General features: G+C 38.7%; 1 protein-coding gene across 1 annotated transcript in view; it reads left to right on the plus strand.

The window, feature by feature from the left end:
* The first annotated feature begins 663 nt into the window (after positions 1-663).
* The window catches only part of LOC121637452 (contactin-4-like), a 229,672-nt gene continuing 212,462 nt past the window's right edge, over positions 664-17,873 (plus strand). The window contains exon 1 of the mRNA XM_041981642.1: positions 664-1,398. The gene's annotated coding sequence lies outside the window, so the exon portion shown is untranslated. The remainder of the gene's footprint in view (positions 1,399-17,873) is intronic.

Below are 17,873 nucleotides of genomic sequence, written 5' to 3' on the forward strand. Positions count from 1 at the left end.
CACATTTTAGGGTGCACTGCCCCTATAAGCACTTAGTGAATTTTGATTGTTTTTAAATCTGCTAGCTTGACCTAGAAGGCACAGTTGGGGAGATTTGTGGGAAACAGAATGGCCAGTCTGGAAGGAAATTTTGCAGAAATGACCAGATCTTGCTTCGTTTTAATTTCATTAATCTCCTTGTAATTCTGATGTTTTTTTTCTGATAATATTGTTTCTTTTGCAGCTTGCTGCAGCGTTTTTAATGTTTCATGTAAAGCACTTTTAGTTGTCGTGTACATGAAATGTGATCTACAAATAAACTTCTCTTGCTTTCATTGTCTAGTACTCTTCCTTAGTGTGTGTAGGCCCTTCTGGGCTACACAGGTACCAAGCTGAGATAGACTCAAAGTGGCCATTTTATCAGGTCCACATGGGTCAGTAGGGCCCAAACAGGCAAACCAAGGTCAGCCCCCTAATTGGGTCCTTGCTAAGTAAATGAAAAAGGTGCAAAGAAAGAGGAAAGGCATATGGACACCACCTGGCCAAAACTCTATTAGATGAAAAAGACCATCTGTAAACACCTGTTATTGATAAAGGTGAGTCTCCAAATCAATACAGAACACGCTGCTTTTATTAATGCCACAACAGAAAAAAGTTGCATTTGTAATGCTTCTTATATGAATTACTGCTTATTTGCCACAAACAAGCAACAGAGGTTGTTGGTTCTGGGTCCATCAACATTTCCGACTGCTAGGACATCCCAGTAGCAGATCGGAGGAGGAGGAAGGGAGGGAGTAGATGTGGAAGGAGAAGCGGTAGCAGCAAGAGGGATGGGAGTCTGTTCCGCTTGGATGGCCGGTGCAGTCAGGAGGCTTCTCGGGAGGGGAAACAGACAAGACACGCGCTGCCCGCTGTTCTCTTCCCCCTTCTTCTAGCCTCCTCCTCCGGCCGCGTGTGCGTGTGTCCCGCTCCGCTTTGCTCCGCTCCTACACGCCTCGAGGGAGAAAGCGAGGTGGGGGAGAGGAGGGAAGGAGAGTTGACGCATCGGGGAGAGCGAGCACACCGACGGTTCACTTTTCCGATGTGCAACCTGCGAGACGCCTTGCCGTCAGCGACTTGTGCCACTGACACTAAAAGAGACGCGCAGAGGCACGCGGAGAGAGGCGGGTTATGGACGCGGAGTAAGTGGCACGGCTCGTGAGTGTGCAAATACACCGAAGGAAGAAAAGGAACAGCAGTGTCTTTGGCACACAAGTCAGAAGGAGAGGCGGGTTTTTACATTTTTATTTATTTATTTATTTATTTAACCGGGAGCGTCGCCGCGACCCAACAGTGATGTTCATGTGCGCAATTTTTAATGACAAAAGACGGATTATTCTTTGGCTTTGAATTCCACAGACATCATTCCCCACAGGACAAGTAAGATTGTTATTATTATTATTTTTATTATTATTATTATTATCATTATTATTATTATTATTATTATCATTATCATTATTATTATTATTATTATTGTTATTGTTGTTGTTGTTGTTGCTATTTTCTGTTCCGCGCAATAACTTCAGCACCTCCAGAGTAACGTCAGCTCGCTAACGGATCTGATCTCAGCGCACAATCTGAACTTTTTTCTCCCCGCTTACATTAAAACCTTGAGGCTGTACAGCAGACAGCAGGCGGGATTGCCTTCTCAGAATTTCACCCCGTGCTGATCCCATTTGCCCGCGCCCACTTTGTTGCGGGACTATCATGGTGGAAGCAAAGTAAATCTGCGGGTGTGTGTGTGTGTGTGTGTGTGTGAGCGTCGTTGCGATCAGATTAGTGCAGATGTTTAGTAATCCTCCGGCGATGACCCTCCATCCCTTCGGTAATCCCCGCGGATTTGGTTGATTATGTCGCTGCTCCAAACACCCCTCACCCTTTCCACCCTCACCCTAAAAGTGTGTGTGTGTGTGTGTGTGTGTGGGGGGGGGGGGGGGTTTGCGGTCATTTCAGCGGTGTTAAAATTAAAAGTGCATTTTAGCAGCTCTGAATGAAGGGCTGGTATAAAACTTGAAGCTTTGTAATGTGTTTTTTGTTTATGTTGGTGAGTTGTGTTGCCTTATGATTCAGATCAGGATGAATCAGCCTGTATGTCACTGTATCGCCTTCCTAATGGGGTGGATCAGTGCATCTGTCAGTCACTACATAAGATGGGCTGCCAGTGTTGGGCCTGGAGTCTAATGGTCAGCAAACGCCATGTAAGCCAACTTTAATTTGTTATTAGATATTAGCATCTGTGCAGTTTCAGCGCATCTGACAAGCCAGAGCCAGTCAAACAAAAGTGATCACTGTAGTTTTTCCAGTTCTATAAACATTAATGAACAATAAACCTGTTGTGTAAAAGCTAAAAATGTTGATCTGTTGTTTTACAAGCTGTAGGTCTACATGCAAGTCTTTGAGTTATCTCTTCCACACACTTGTCATCCGACTTGACAAGATTTGGATTTGTTCTGAGGGGAGAAAGAGAGAATCTTCATCCTGTAAAGGTTCAGCGCAGGGGATTATTCCTCAGCTTGGTTTTATATTGTGGACATATGAATGGACAAGAAAAGACTCTACTGAGCTTCACATTTTTAAAAACGGGCAGGGGAGTGGAGGTTAGATGGTGCAACTGATTTAACTACCAAATAGCTTAAAAAGTCTCCAGACAAAAATGTGTAGTCATGATGCAACAAACACCAAATACAGGAAGTAAAATTAAGTACCTGTTGGTTTCAGCTCACGTAACACAAAATTCTTTTGTTGCTGTTGATTCCTGCTTCAGTGGCGTGGATTCCAGTGTTGTCCAGAGAAACAACCCTTGATAGGCTGGCCACGTGCTGGAAGCCAACCTATCAGGAGAGACAGTGGCGTTAAAAATACTCTGGGTTAGGTGCATTTAGAGGCAGGCATAAAAATTTCATAGCGTGGTTTCCTTAGGATGTAGCTCTTTCTAAGAAGTATGTCATCAAGGTCATTTTTATTTCATGTCTCTTCAGGAAAACCGGCTGAAGGAAACTGAAGGAAGTGGCAATGAAGGGAACATGCATTTTGTTGTGTTTGAATGTGTCTGAGGTGATCTTTCAGTGAAGCTTTCAGTCTTTACGTTGAGTTGTTTTTATCATGAGACATCCTTTAGGTCCTGGTGTTACAACCAGATTGGTTGTTCTATGGTACTGTAGTCTCAGGAGGACTGCTTCCTGGAGCAGGCTGGCGAGTCGGAGAGGAAGGGGCCTAATAAGACTTGTTGCATAATCTTTTATTCACATATTCTGCAGAACAATATTTTAATGAATCACAAACCTTTATACTTTTAACAATTATTCCTGTAAGCCCCAGAATATGTGTATTTACCTTGTGAATTCAGACAGAGTCCCCTGATGAGATAGAAATTTACATTAGGGATAAAAATACAAGCGTTTATGTTTTTTGTTAGTAGACAAAGTAAAGTAATAAAACAAACTTAAGAGAATAGATACAGCCAAGTTATTATTTGGTTATGAAACACCAGAGAAATAGAAAATATACACGTATTTATAAATATACATGATTTTTTTTTTTTTTTAAATAACAAATTAAACAACTGAGAAAGTAATTTACAGATTAAACAATTATGAAGTTAAGTATCAGCGGCATTTCTGATATGCTGTATTTAAAAAAAAAAAAGGTAAGGAAAAGAGTGATTGTATGTAGAGGGACGGAGCTAAGGGGTGGCCTGGGGTGGCCATGGTCACAATCCACTAAATTACTCTGTCTTTGTTTGTTTAACAGTTTTCATACAAACTGAATGAAGCACAAATTCTTTTGCATAGTTCTGAAGCAAAAAAGCAAAACAAGCAAAACAACAAAAACAGTAGAGACTATTCAAAAGCATTAAAAAACTTCAACCTTTTATCTAATTAATCTTGTAGATTTGTAATGAACAAAATACTAAAAACAAAAAAATGAACAGTACAATCGTTCCATCTTTATTTATGTATTTATTTGCCAGGGGCAATGCATGGAAACATAGAAGACAGAAGAAGATAGAATAATCATAATTACGTTAAAGTCCTGAAAACAAGTAAAAATGGGGGCATATACAAAGAAGTCATATTGGTTAAAATGCGCAGATAAATAAAGAATTAACTAAAACTGAGCAAAACAACACATATACGTATTTTGATGCAACTTGAATGTAAAATGTTTTTTTATATACAATTCAAAATGGTCAGCAAAGTTACACAAGTCATTTCTGAAAATGGAAATAAGGAAGACCTGGTAAAAAATGAGCAAAGATGTGTTCCAAGCAGGAAATCAGTTAGTAATCGTTTCCATTAATAATTGGTTTGATCATCCGTTGTAGTTTTCCACACAAGTACAGATTTCCACGTCTTCAGCGCAGATCCTTTTTTTCTCTCCGTTTTCCTGCCGGATTTTTAAAGTGAGTAACACTGAGATTTCCCCCAGCACCATAATGGATTAGAAAGCTTTGGGCTAGGGAGAAGCGTGGTCTCTCTGTACGCTGTGCGGGACTTGTTTGAATGCGACGCAGTAGAGCTGTTAGACAAGTTGAACTCTGCGGTGGAGAAATCTCATCTTACTGGCGGCGAAAATGTTTATTCTTGAGCTAAACTTTAAAACGGTGTGTGAGATGCAGAGTAGATGAATTCTGTTTCCACTACCTGAAAGAGTCGATGAGGATGGAAAACCGAAGAATTAATGAGGGGAACTCACTGCAAAGCCAGCTCATAATGTCTTATTTATTGTTTTTCTGCTTCTTTTTTTTAAAAAAGAAAAAAAATTCTGTTGAGAAATACAGTGATATATAGAAAAAAAGGCTCCTTAGCAAATGAACATGCATCACTGTGATGTTTTCCGATAAAACTATTTTTTTCATGTGTTTAGAGTTTCATATAAATCCATCTAGTATTGATGAAGATTGCTTACATATTTTAGTCCAATAACGCTCACGAATAAGTATAATTCACACTGAAGTCATAGTCAGAGGAGATTGTTTGCTCATTGTGTTTGAAGCTCTTCACTGTCAAGAGAAACACTTGAGGATACAGCAGAGCTCCTCGGTGTTGTCACCAGAAAAGTCCCATTGCTGTGTTCCTTTTTAATATTTAGATAAAGAAGAAAGCATCTTTATCTAAACGAGACATCTCCATTTCCTGCTCTATCCTGATCTATCCCTGCTGACGGCTACTGTAAACGTCCTGTTTGTAATCCAATCATATCCAGTCATTTCCCTGCTTAGTTATACTTTATCATGCTTTGTCACTTCTAGGATTTTTGGTTTGAAGGCACTGCGCTCCTCTGGGGTAGGTCTTCACAGACAGTCTGAGCCAGTCATGTTTTCTAATTCAAACAACGGTGCACGCTGCCTCTCCCTGGGAATGGCTTTAATTGAGTGCTTAATAAGAGCAACGCCACACAGCGACCAACTTCAGGGGGGTTCTGAGCACCGGGACTGTTGCATTATTAAATGTATTTACATTAGACCTGAAAACATAGTTCTCTTTCCATGTGGTGTCGGAACAGCATTAATTCTTCTTGATGATACAGTACACCTCTCTTGAATGTGTGTATTGTGCTCGGCTGGGTGTGGCTGCTGTGTGAGTGGCATCTTTCCTCGCAACACAAGCTTTGATAAAACTGCACTCCCCCTTTGGGGTATTGTCATTTTATTAGTCTGAATCCAGATTAAAGGACTGGACTGAGTGTCTGCAATGGCTCAAAAGAAATATTACAAATACAAAAATAAATTTATGCCAGACAAAGATTTTCCCTCAATGCCCTGCAAACATTTACAGTACATCTTCGTGTAGCATTTTTATCTTGATTCTCTGTTACATAAGCAGTTCAAAATAGCAATTTACACACCTGATTTTATTATTTCCTCCAAGGCTTTCTTGCCAGCAGCTGATGCAAATGTTTTATGAGAAAAAATAGGACATCTAATCGAAATGTATGTCCTGATAATACCAGACGAGAATGATGGCCATGAGTGTAAGAGAAAGAAATTAGGATGGAACATAGAACAAACAACTAAAATAGTTAATGATGAATTATGAAAATAATCACTTATTCAGGCAGTTGATACAGTAAGCAGGGGGGTATTTTCACCAGAGCCATGTATTGCAGATTATCTGTTCATGCAGATGCTGCAGGTTGAAGGTGTTTTTCCACTGTGGTGTCACCTAGACCGCTGTCTGTAAAAACTGGTGCAAATTGTTCTGTGTAGCTCAGGAAGCAGCTTGGTAAGGTTTTAACGTTCAGGAATGGTTCTGAAAATGTTATCAGACTCAATGTTTGTAGCTTTGAATGAAGCTGGTCCACGTGGTTACAGGTGGAGATGCCATGACTACATAACAAAGTTAAACAACATGTGCATGTTGTTTTTTGCCGCATAGTTTCGCTGTTCAAGCATAACCAACTCGACGTGAGGTCCATGCCTTTTTAGTGGTCAGATTTATAGAAGAAACAGGATTTAATTCCAGATATATAGTCTAGATTATTTCCACTGTTCCAGTATTAAATGTGTCAAACAGCAGCTATTCTGCTAAAGGGTGGCTGGAAGTCAAAGCTATATAGATGTTTTTCCCATGTTTCTAAATTCTCTATTCTATTCATATTATGTTCAAAAGAAATGTTCAAAACTATTTTATTACATTATAATGTATTTTCCGGAGAGAGGCCTCCTTCGTCCAGGTAGAGGTACTGGAGCCTTTTCCATAAGAGAAATCCAGAGTTAATATGTAGGATTTATTTATTGTATACAGAACAGATGAAATCTTAAGTCAAGTTGCCACAGAGCTGAGATGCTGTAGCAAAACATAGATTAAGTTTATTTGTTGATTGATGATTAATAGAGACTAAAAGCCTGGATCTTTGTCTTTCTAGCACATCCATCAAATAAAGAATAGATCATGTTAAACTGCTTAAACACTGCACACAGTCACTGCTTCGATCTGCCTTCAATCATTCTGAAAGTTACTGTCACTAATGTAGAAATGAATATTTTAGTTTATTTGAGGGAAGAGGGCAAAAATCCATTTGACACCAGTTTGCTTACAGCCATCTGGAAGACGCTACAGAACCGCAAACTGCTGCACTTGCAAATCCGGAAAGAATCTGTATCTGGTAACTCAGACACCACTGTCACGAGAGGGATTTTACCTCAAACGCAAGAGCTATGAGCTAATAATGCTGTTACATACTTTCCTTGTCATCTATTTAACTTCACTTTAACTTAAGTTTCTTTCATGTGTTAGTGAGCAGAGTAAAAGTTCTACAGTTTAAAAAAAGGGGACTGGGAATTATGTTGTAGAGTTTGATTATATATATATATATATATATATATATATATACACACCGCATGTTATATATGTTAAGGATTTTTTAGGGCGTTTTTAGTGATTTTTTTGAGCCGACCAGTCGAGCCTTTAAAAACGATTAGCCGTGACATCAACATGACATAATCATTATTAGCAATGAAAAAATGCTTGCTCTCCAAATGGAAATTGTAATTGTTTGAAATATTATTTGTTTGTATGTGTTCCGTAAAAGTGTTTATAGACCATGTTAAATTTTAACAATGTGTGGGCTCTAATGTACTTTATTGTTCAGCAAGTAGATGAGAAAGTGGGTCAGAGGGACGGGGATTGTTTTAAAGCCACAGGAGCATTCAGAAACAACAAAACTAGTTATTCATTTTCTTTTTGTTTGTTTGTTTGTTTGTCCTTTTGCTCCTGAAGCACCATTTCTGAGGATTTAGTAACCATGCTGCTTTGGTCTGTTGTCTCCACTATCAGTAAAAACTCCAACAGAAACAGCTGGTAAACTTTCCGTTCCACACAGAGGTCAGGAAGCAGAGGACAGGTGATCACTCCTGGGTAAAGCTGCAGCTAGCTTCAGGGTTAGCTCCCTTCACTCTACCCAGCAGTGGTGAAGCAGACATGGGACTCTGCTGGAACCATAGACTGTATATTAAAGATGGACAGAGCCTCCGTGACGCCACACGTAGGTTTCTGAGGAGCAAAAGTGAAGCTCATTGGGCGGTTCCTAACATCGCCATCTTGGCAGCGTCACGCCTGCCGTCGCTCCCAGAGAATACAAAAATCGGCAACGTGGCGGAGCTGAGAGGGGGGCTATGAGCGTGAGGGTGGATGATTGACGTCTATCAAAATCTGAGTTGCCTGTAGCTAAGAGCTAACTGAGCCAACTCGGATCTAACGTAAGCTAACCAGCTAGTGAATGTAAGTGGGCTAAAGCTAAGGCGCACTGTTAGCCAGCTAAAAACCACGTTTGTGCTGTTTGTGCTATATATATATATATATATATATATATATATATATATATATATATATATAGTCGGGATTCGAAAAACAATCTAATTAATTAGGCTTTGTAATGAATTAATCTTGGTTAATCGCATTTTAATCACATTACAATATTTGCCCAAAAAAGTTCAATTTTTTTATTTAAATTTATTTTAATGGATGACTGAATCAAATGGTAGACACAGACATTAATAATGTAAAGTCAAGCTCTAGTAATGTCTGGAAAAATGCATTTAATTGCATTTTAATTCAAAACAGTAGAAAACGAAATAGAATATATCCCTCGCCAAAATGAACAGACCTAAAGTGAAAATTATATTTTAATTACTTTAACTAGCAGCTCCAGCTGTTCACTGATTAAGACTCCACTACATGTTACAGAACTTTTAACTTTTTAAATGTTTTCATCCCCATTCTTCATTTAAGGGGTAGTGCACCCAAAAATGTGTTTTTTGAGCTGCAAACAACACAGTATTACTTAATTGTGATGAAAATCACATATATTGTTGAGTAAATTTCTTTTTTTAACTTTATTTTAAAAACGGGATTTTGTGGGTAAAAAATGGCTCCTAACGCCCTGTACAGAGTAAAACCAGATTATGTTTTTCGTGAAATAGAGAGGTTATTTACGTCATGAGAAAAATTTAAAAACCCCACAGCCCATCCCTCCAGATGTGGATAGGCTGTCCTCGCCTTGCAGGCATGGAAAGCCACGCCCACCAACGCATATGAAGGGGTGTGAACTTATCTGGTGTAGAATTGCTAGTTTTCAACTTCTTTTCTTTCACAGAGTTTCTGATGACATATTTCGGCAATGGCATGGATTTGTGCTTTTGAGGGGTGTAAAAGTAACACCGGACTTTATTCTTTACCTGCTGATCCTCATCTGGCGACAGATGCAGCAGCAGCAGCAGCAGCAGCAACTTCCTGCAGCTGCCACAACCTGCTGTGAGTCTCCACAACCTTCCAGAGCTGCTGGAGCTGCTGACAGGCAGCTAACAGTGCTAACGGCTCAGACTGATATGCTTCAGGACCACCTGGTTCATGTGTAGCTGAGGAGATTCAGGAAGAGAAAGACTTCCACCTCAAAGACGCTCTGTGGTGTAGCTGCTTTGTGAATCTCGCATTGCATCTTGCTAGTGAGCTGAGCTGCTGTCTGTCAATCATTTCTGCCTGTGTATCCTGACCCACCCACTCTCCGCCCCCTGATCACCCCACACCCCCCACCTCAACCCCTGCAGTTTCAGGCATTTTTTTAATTTCGGCAGTGGGCGGAGTTACGCAAAAAAGTAGGGGGTGGGGTTTTACTTTAATAAATATTAATATCTGACGGTAAGCCAGGATGGGATCAGCCAGCAGCAGCTTTGTGTCTGGTCATGGAGCAGAAATGAACATCTCCTGCTCTGGAGCTGGAAGCTGGGACTGAGGCTGCGAAGGATCGAGATTGAGTGCTTTTGGACAGGGGAGGGGCCTGAGTTAGCACCGCTATGCTTTCATTTCAGTCTCCAAAAATCTCCAAAATCTCCAGAAACAGTCTAGATTTGTTCCAACTCGTATTTTTAAAAATAAAATCACCAGAGGGGTCTGAAAACTCGCTGAATATAGCACCCAAGCTCTGACATGTAATCGTACTGGAAACCGTGCACTGACAAACATTCCGTGTTATTTGGAACACAAACTGCGATTGAATGCGTTACGTTTTTTAACACGTTCCTTTTTTTGTAGTTAATTAATCCTAATTAATGCTTACGGTTAACTTTAAAAAATCTAAATCGGAAGAACTTAGCAAGGAAATTTCCTAATATAGTTTCCTAACATATATATATATATAAATGTTCTATCATTTATTATTTTAGAAGGCATGAAAGCTTCAGTTTTCAGGTTAGTCGAAGTGGAGACGTATTCGTGCTTCGTCTTCCTCATTTGTAGGTCTTGTTTCCAATTATTTGCTGGTGAGTAGGCTCATCTAAATCCACAAAAATGGAGAATCATTAGGGTGGAATAATTCCTTCAGGGAGCACAGACTGTACAACAAGGACTGGAGTAACTCCTGTGATTCTGTTTTCTTACAGTCTGTTAAAGTCTATTTTTATAGTTTCAAAGTCTGACTCGCTTTCCTCCATCCCACCCCACCTCAGCCCTTTCAACTCGACCTGATAAAGCACCCCAGCAGCTAAAGATAACACACCTCACAAACCTGCTCTTGCCTATTGTTGCTGTAATCTATTTAGTTACTTGATGCCAGGAAAATGGAAGTTGATAAATGGTCTGGCTTCACAGAGCATATCCAGCAGTGGCTTGTTAACAAAGGCAGCCAGGCTTTCGCGGGACTTGTTCAGGTCGTGACAAGGATCATGACACATTCATCTTTGATTCTTCATGCAAAATCTAAATCGGAAGAAGTTAGCAAGCAAAAGCAATGATTGCAGTGGGAAAACAAAAAGGTTAGCTTGTGCTGGTACTTGATGATTCAATCATGCATGATTTAATAATTGCAATCAAGATTACTTGGAAGATCAGAAAAGCACTGCTGCAGTACCAAACCTCTGATGCTAACACTATCTCTAATAATGAGGAAACTGCTAATGCTAATAAGAGTTAATATACGTTTTTCTGCTAATATTCCCAGATTCCCTGCCATAATTTGCTGCTAGATCCAACAGATCAAGCATCAAATATCAAAATTTAATCTCTTGTAGCTCCATTTGCTAAAAGGAAATGACTAATGATACTTTTGGGCTTAAGGGAAATAAATAATCAGCATATTCATTCAGTAGCAAATAACCAGAAAACTGTTCAAGCGATAGATTTTCACCCATCATAAAACGAGGACATGAAACATTCCCCAGTATTTGAAAGGTTACTGTGTCCATTTGATATGATGTCCATGTAGAGAGAATGTATAATAATCTGAAAAAGGAGTAAAGTTAAGATTTATCTGTCCACAAAAAGCCGGTGGCTCTCGCTTGCAGCTGCGGCTCTGTTGCCACAGAAGAAGTGAAACCCATGAAAACAGCTTCCATTCACAACCAACACAGTGAAAACTACTTTGAAATGTGGCGGTGCAGAAAACAGTCCAAAATCGATCTGTTGCAAATCCTTATTCCAGTAGGAAACTGATGTCTGTGCACGGGCAGTGCAGAATCACAACTGGAATTAAATTAGCTCGGGAGGAGATAACGCGTTTGGCTAATGTACTGCACTGGTCCTGAGAGATCCGTAGTTCGATGATATGAGGGCGCAGAGCCAAACAGAAACCTGTGGTGATCAAATGAACACTTCAGCCATAAGACCAGGTGTCTGCAACTCACTTTCTAGGACATAAGAGGATTCAGCCATGTTTAAATGATGCTCATGTGTTGTGACATGCGCTAGCTCCTGCCTGCCTGCTGTGTTACAGTCACAATGCACCAACACATTTGCAGTAAAACTGTAAGGAACTTGAAGTCAAACAAAACAGAAAAGCTTTTGAGGGAAATCGGCTCATGGTGTCATGCTGTGAAGATTGCACAAAAAAAGGTGTTGCTTTTGAGCTTTTCTGGGTAAAGCAATCACAAACACACAAACATTTACACTCAGGCTGCTGCATTCAGGAACACTTTCACAGTGTGATACTTGTAGGGATGAGTAACAGCATTAGGTGATTATCTTGAAGGTTTAAGTTTTAAATGTATTAGTTTCTGCTCCACAGCCAAAAACACATGAAATGTAAACTAATTTAAAACATTAAGGCAAGCAGATATTCATGTTCACCTGGAATTTGAGCAATAAAAAAATATTTACAATCTGAAGAAGGACTCTTGACATGCATACAGAAGTATTTATCTAAACCTGGTACAAACTTAAATACCAAACTGATTTATGTTCAGTTAATAGCCTCATTGTAAACTTCCTGCATTGACTATATTCACACTCTTTTGCAGGTATTTTAGTTCTTTAGTTCTCATGGCATTACAATTAACCAATCACAACATCTGCTTTACATCTTCTGAGACCCTGGCTTACACAAGTGGCACAGCTTTAACAGCATTAGTGACATGAAGCTGTTGCTCTGCAGATTAGTTTGTACATTTGTAATATTCATCTAAATTTTTTTAAAGATAAATCCAATTACAAAAAAAGTTGGGTCTCTGTGTAATGTGGAAATAAAAGTAGAATGTAATGATTTGTAAATCTCATAAACTCATATTTTACTCCCATTAGACTAGAAAAAACATGTCAGGCTGAAAATGTTCCATCTCTACAGACTGTGGTCCCGAGAGTAAGCAAACATCTTGCTTCTTCCACTTACAAACTTTAAATTGAACAAAGCTGAACTCTCTGGGGGAGTTTCAGTTGATTTTAAGGGCCTGACAGGAAAACAAGCTTGGTCAATGTGGCTGTTTTTAAACTTCTTTGCATAATTTGTTCCATGCTGAATTTCATGTGCCTGATGTTAGCTGCTACCTCTGCTTTAGCTGTTGTGTTTGATAGTTGATGCCTGTTAGTTTTGGGTATATTATAAACTTTGAGGTTGCACTGCCTTGTTGGTCAGTTCACTCCTGGAAAAGAGATTTCTAATTTAGTTGAGATTTTTTCTGGTTACATAAAATAAAAATGATATGAATATGTGCTGATTGTGAATCTGATGGCAGCAACATGTCTGTAAAAGGTAGTTCCAGGGTGATGTTTAGCATTGTGTAGCATCCCCTCTTTTTTAACAAGTGAGGAGACCAGCTTTTAGGAGTTTTAGGACAGTAATGTTGTCCCATTCTGGTATGATGCAGGATTCTAGCTGCTCTACAGTCCTGGACCTTGGTTGCTGAACATTTGCGTCCATGATGCTCCAGATATTTTTTATTGGTGAAAGGTCTGGACTGCAGGCAGGCACCCAAGCTGAATGATAAAGAAGAGAGACCTGCAGCAGAAAAACCTAATCAGCTGATCACCAATAGTCACGTCATGATTAAAGGAGCAACAAGAGACGGAGGGGGAAGAGGGGGAGAGGAGGCAGAAAGCGACTGGAGCAGCAACATCTGCGCAAAGTAAAAAAATAAAGAAAAAAAATAAAGAAACAAACGAACAAAAAAAAGAAAGAAAAAAAAAACAGGGAAAGAAATGTGGGGGTGTTGTACCCTCTCACCATTAAATCCCCCATGGGTGCAAGGCCCCGGTATGGGCATATAGCCTACCTTAGCCAACTACAACCACATTTCATCTTAATGGCATTATGCGCTGCATTACCAACGTTATATGCTCACTTAGGGGCGGGATGTTCAACATTAACATTTAGTCCATAAGGCTAAAATGACCGTTTTTACATTTAAATAAGACAAATAACATCAGCTGTTTAGTTTCTACTGGATGCAGAAATATTCAGAGATGTCAACCTGACGTTGCTGAAGTTAGCTTCTGATTGTTAACATACACAAAAAGTGATTCCAGTGTTTTCTGGGGGAGCTCGGCAGCATTAGACCAGTTTAAGAACACTTTCCCATTAAATCCGATGAGAAAGTTTCCCAGAACTTATAACCGGTAATGTAAACCACATCAGATCTGTGGTCAGTTCCAGAAAAAATGTTTATGCTCGAGATTATATATATATATGTATATATATATATATATATATATATATATATATAGCTCCTGAAAGAGTTCATCCAAGAACAACACAAAAGGTCAATTTAATGGGATTTTTTAGACCAGAAAACAGGTATAACAGTACTTTTATTAATGAGCCAATAGTACAGTTAACAATAGTACATTAACACAGTAATGATCAGTAAGATGCGCTTAAAAAATGTGGAATAGTTTCAAATTTCTCTGTTCTAACAACCAAAATGTTTTATTTTAACTTAATGTGGAAAATGTGGAAATCCAAAGGTCTGATGTGTCACTGTGATAGTCAGGCTGTAATAGCTTGGTTAATATGATAAGCTTCTTCTTATATTTGGCTTGAAACTCCAAATAGAAGTAAAGTTTTCACCATTGTCCTTTAATGTCTACAAATAGAAATTTATTCTGTTTTCTTTTAGGTGGACATTTAAAACACAATATCCAGAAAGTGTCACAGTCGATTTTGCTTCAAAAGAGTTTTTCATTTAAACATCTGATTCAGGAAATAAATAAATAAATAAAAAGATTTGATATGAAAAGAATTTATTTTATTAAATGATCATGTGAAAACTTCTCATTGGCAGAATTTTTGATATCAGCAAACTTTGATTTCCAATCCTCTGAAGTGAAATGACAAATCATGATCAAACTTGTGAATTATTTTATATATTCTTGTCCTCCTCATCAGAGAAGATACTTTATTGATCCTTTGGAGAACAGTTTTGCTTCAGCTACATATAATACCACCAAAAAACTAAATCTGAAATATAAAGGAGAGATATAAAGACTCAATAAAGAACAATGTCTTCTGGGGCCTAAACCACTGAGCTTTTAGTCAGCAGACTTCTGTTTTGAAATGGGCCACCATTTCTTAATAAAGTAAATTTCTTGTACAGCTTTTCTTAAACTCTTTGCCCCCCCCCGTTTTTAGTTTAAGTGGATGAACCAGCTAATTGTACTTTGATGAAATGACTGCATAATCTCATTTATCTGAACCACATAAATCTGAGAAGGTCTGATAAACAAACAGAGCCTCTCTGGAATGCCTAATAATTTCATTGTATGTAAAAGAAAAAAAGATTAGATTTTTTAATACCTGCAACGTCTGCGGCTCTCACAATGCTGATTTTAAATGAACATGACGCTCTTCCTGCTATAGATGTGAAAATGCTTTTTCCTCCTGGGATAAGTAATAAGAAGAAATCTTTAAAAGAGCATCAGCAACAAAAAAGAAAGTTATTTCTACATTCAACACTTAGAAAATTTCTTTTGGGAACTTGTCAGTTAACTGGCTTATTACAAAATTCCTGATCAAGATATGTTTATTAATCAGTATTAGTCAATATTTCAGGCAGGAATTATGGCCCATGAATCTCTCAGACGTATATGTGTGAACTGCGTGAAGTGTGATAAATGTTAATGTTTGTTTAAGCCAGAACTTTTTTCCCTAGAAATAAACCACTGGTATTTATTCTTAAACCTAACTGAACATTTCAGTACCGGAACCTAACCAGGATACGCCGGTGAGGTGTGTTTAATAAAAGACAAGTGAACGAATTAAACTGAGGTATATATAAAAACAAGACAGAAAACATTGTTATTACAGCACAGCTTCAAACACAAACCGAGGAAAAGATCCTATAAGTCTTGTCTGAGAATACATAGACAAACTTGTTAATTGTTAGCATTTAAGGTGGAATACAGTCCTCTTCTGCCACCAGCAGGGATGCTAATGAAGCGTTGCACGCCGTTGGATCCTGCTTAACCGGCCATATATAATCGTACTTGTGCCTAGTACGATTTTAAAATGCCTAGGTACTTTATGCAAAGCCTTGGAAAAGCATATACTGTAACATCAAATTTCATACATAACTTATGTTTTAAAATTGTACTAGGCACAAGTACGATTTGGTCAGAGTATGAAATTACATGTGACCCTAACCACTAACCCTAACCCAGCACAGTATTCACTATTCTCCGTAGTGGCACACACACTTCGACATGGTTTAACTTAGAGCCAGGGATCACTGGCACAGTACTCTGTTACTCTGCTGGCTTGCCTTTTGGCGTTAAGGTCACGTAGAAAGGGTCTGAAAGGGCCCCGAACTGGACTGGCTGTATCAAGGAACTGTAGCCTCTGTACATGGGGTGACGGCCCTACCAGGTGAGCTAAATTCTGCGGGTAGAACTGTAGTAAGCTAGCTTCTTCCTGCCTAACGTGCATCTGACTTTGTTGTCCAGTTGAATGAAATCCTGCCATGCTTCTCTTTGGGTTGTTGCCATTAGCAAGTCTGCTCTGTTGCTTCCACTACTGACAGAAACAGCGCTCTAAACATTAGTTCCATGTATGCTGTAGGGGACAGGGAAATACCCCCATACCTTTTTCACCTATTCCCTACACAAAATTAAAAAATAACTTTGATCTTAAGCCTCTTGTGTATTTAAATAAATATTTTGTTCTAATGTATTTGCTAATTTAATATAATAAACTAACACTGGTGTGAAATGTTAAAAGAAACAGCACAGGCTAAATAAGCATTAATCTAACAGACCTTGGTGGGTCTATAAGGCATGTTTTAATATGCATAAAGTTGCTCTCTAAGAGTAAAGAACAGCCTCACACCACTGATGCACCCGAGACAGATCCTGACAACCCTCCAAATGATGTATGGAGATAAAAGCCCTCTTTTCTGTAGGTGGAGACAGAAGACAGAGCCAGAAGGTAGCAAATCTGAGATTAATGAGAGCGTGGCCTACTCAAACACTTTCTGATGCCTTTCTGGATGTGTTCTTTGTAGTTTTACCTCACTTTTTCTCTCTGAGTGTTTCAAAACTTTGTGCCGTCTATAATCTCTGCAGTGTGAAATACCAGAGCAGTTTTCTCTGCTTCCTGATAATGGCAAATTATAGATCGTTATGGTTTTGGATTTGTTTGTGCATTCCTCAGATCTGTTTTAACCCAGTATATACTAAATTAATGCTGTTTGCTTCACTGAGGAAGTGTGCTAAAAGTAGAACTCTTCTTACCAAGTAGCATTGTTTTAATTCTTACAATAGTGCCGCTGTTTATTCTTTCCTCTAAGATGCCAGTAAACTAAAAATCTGCAACATAACCTCTTTACACCCGCCTTATTCTGTAGCTTCATCCTAAATACAATTTTGCTCCCAATTAGTTTATTTTCATAGGGTCAGTGGTGCAGCCAAGCAAGGTTTTGAGGGATTATTGATTTACTTTTTGCATCTTATGTTCTCTAAAGCAACGTTTTTGAGCCACAACCCCCAAGATACCATGTTAATTGTGTGAGATAAAAATGGGTCATCTTGCAGCATCTTCTAAATGTTGGCTTGAAACTGTCAGTATATTCAGAAATAAGGAGGATAAAATGGTTTTTGGTGGATTCAATTGACCGTTGTGGCAAGACACCTACAACCTAAATCAGCTCTCACATTGAGATAATACCAAATAATTGTTGTTTATGCATGAATATGGTAAAATTTCACAGATTAAAATCTATGCATTAACATGTTAATTTTGACAGCTCAAATAAAAATCCCAAATTTATTTGATAAATGTAGGTTATTTTATATATATATATATATATATATATATATATATATATATATATATATATATATATATATATACCCCAGTTTGGGAAAGAAAAGGATGCATCTCTGCAGCATGTTTTGCGTACTGTGAGCAGGACACATAGTCAGCTGAGGTGATCCATGTTGTCAGGTGTTGTGGATTTTAATGACACCTGGAAGCACACAAGCCAGTATGCACACTTAGCAACAAAACCTCCAAACACTACCCTGGCTGTCAGACTTTTTTTTTTTTCTTCTGTAATTTCTTTATTCTTCAGGAAAATTTTCCAAGGGAACTTTCCAAGGTTCTTCTTTAGATGTTGGTGGACTTTGGTTCTGTTCACTGTTCAGATGATCCCACACTGC

This window comes from Melanotaenia boesemani, chromosome 3 (assembly GCF_017639745.1).
Source record: "Melanotaenia boesemani isolate fMelBoe1 chromosome 3, fMelBoe1.pri, whole genome shotgun sequence".
NCBI lineage: Eukaryota > Metazoa > Chordata > Actinopteri > Atheriniformes > Melanotaeniidae > Melanotaenia > Melanotaenia boesemani.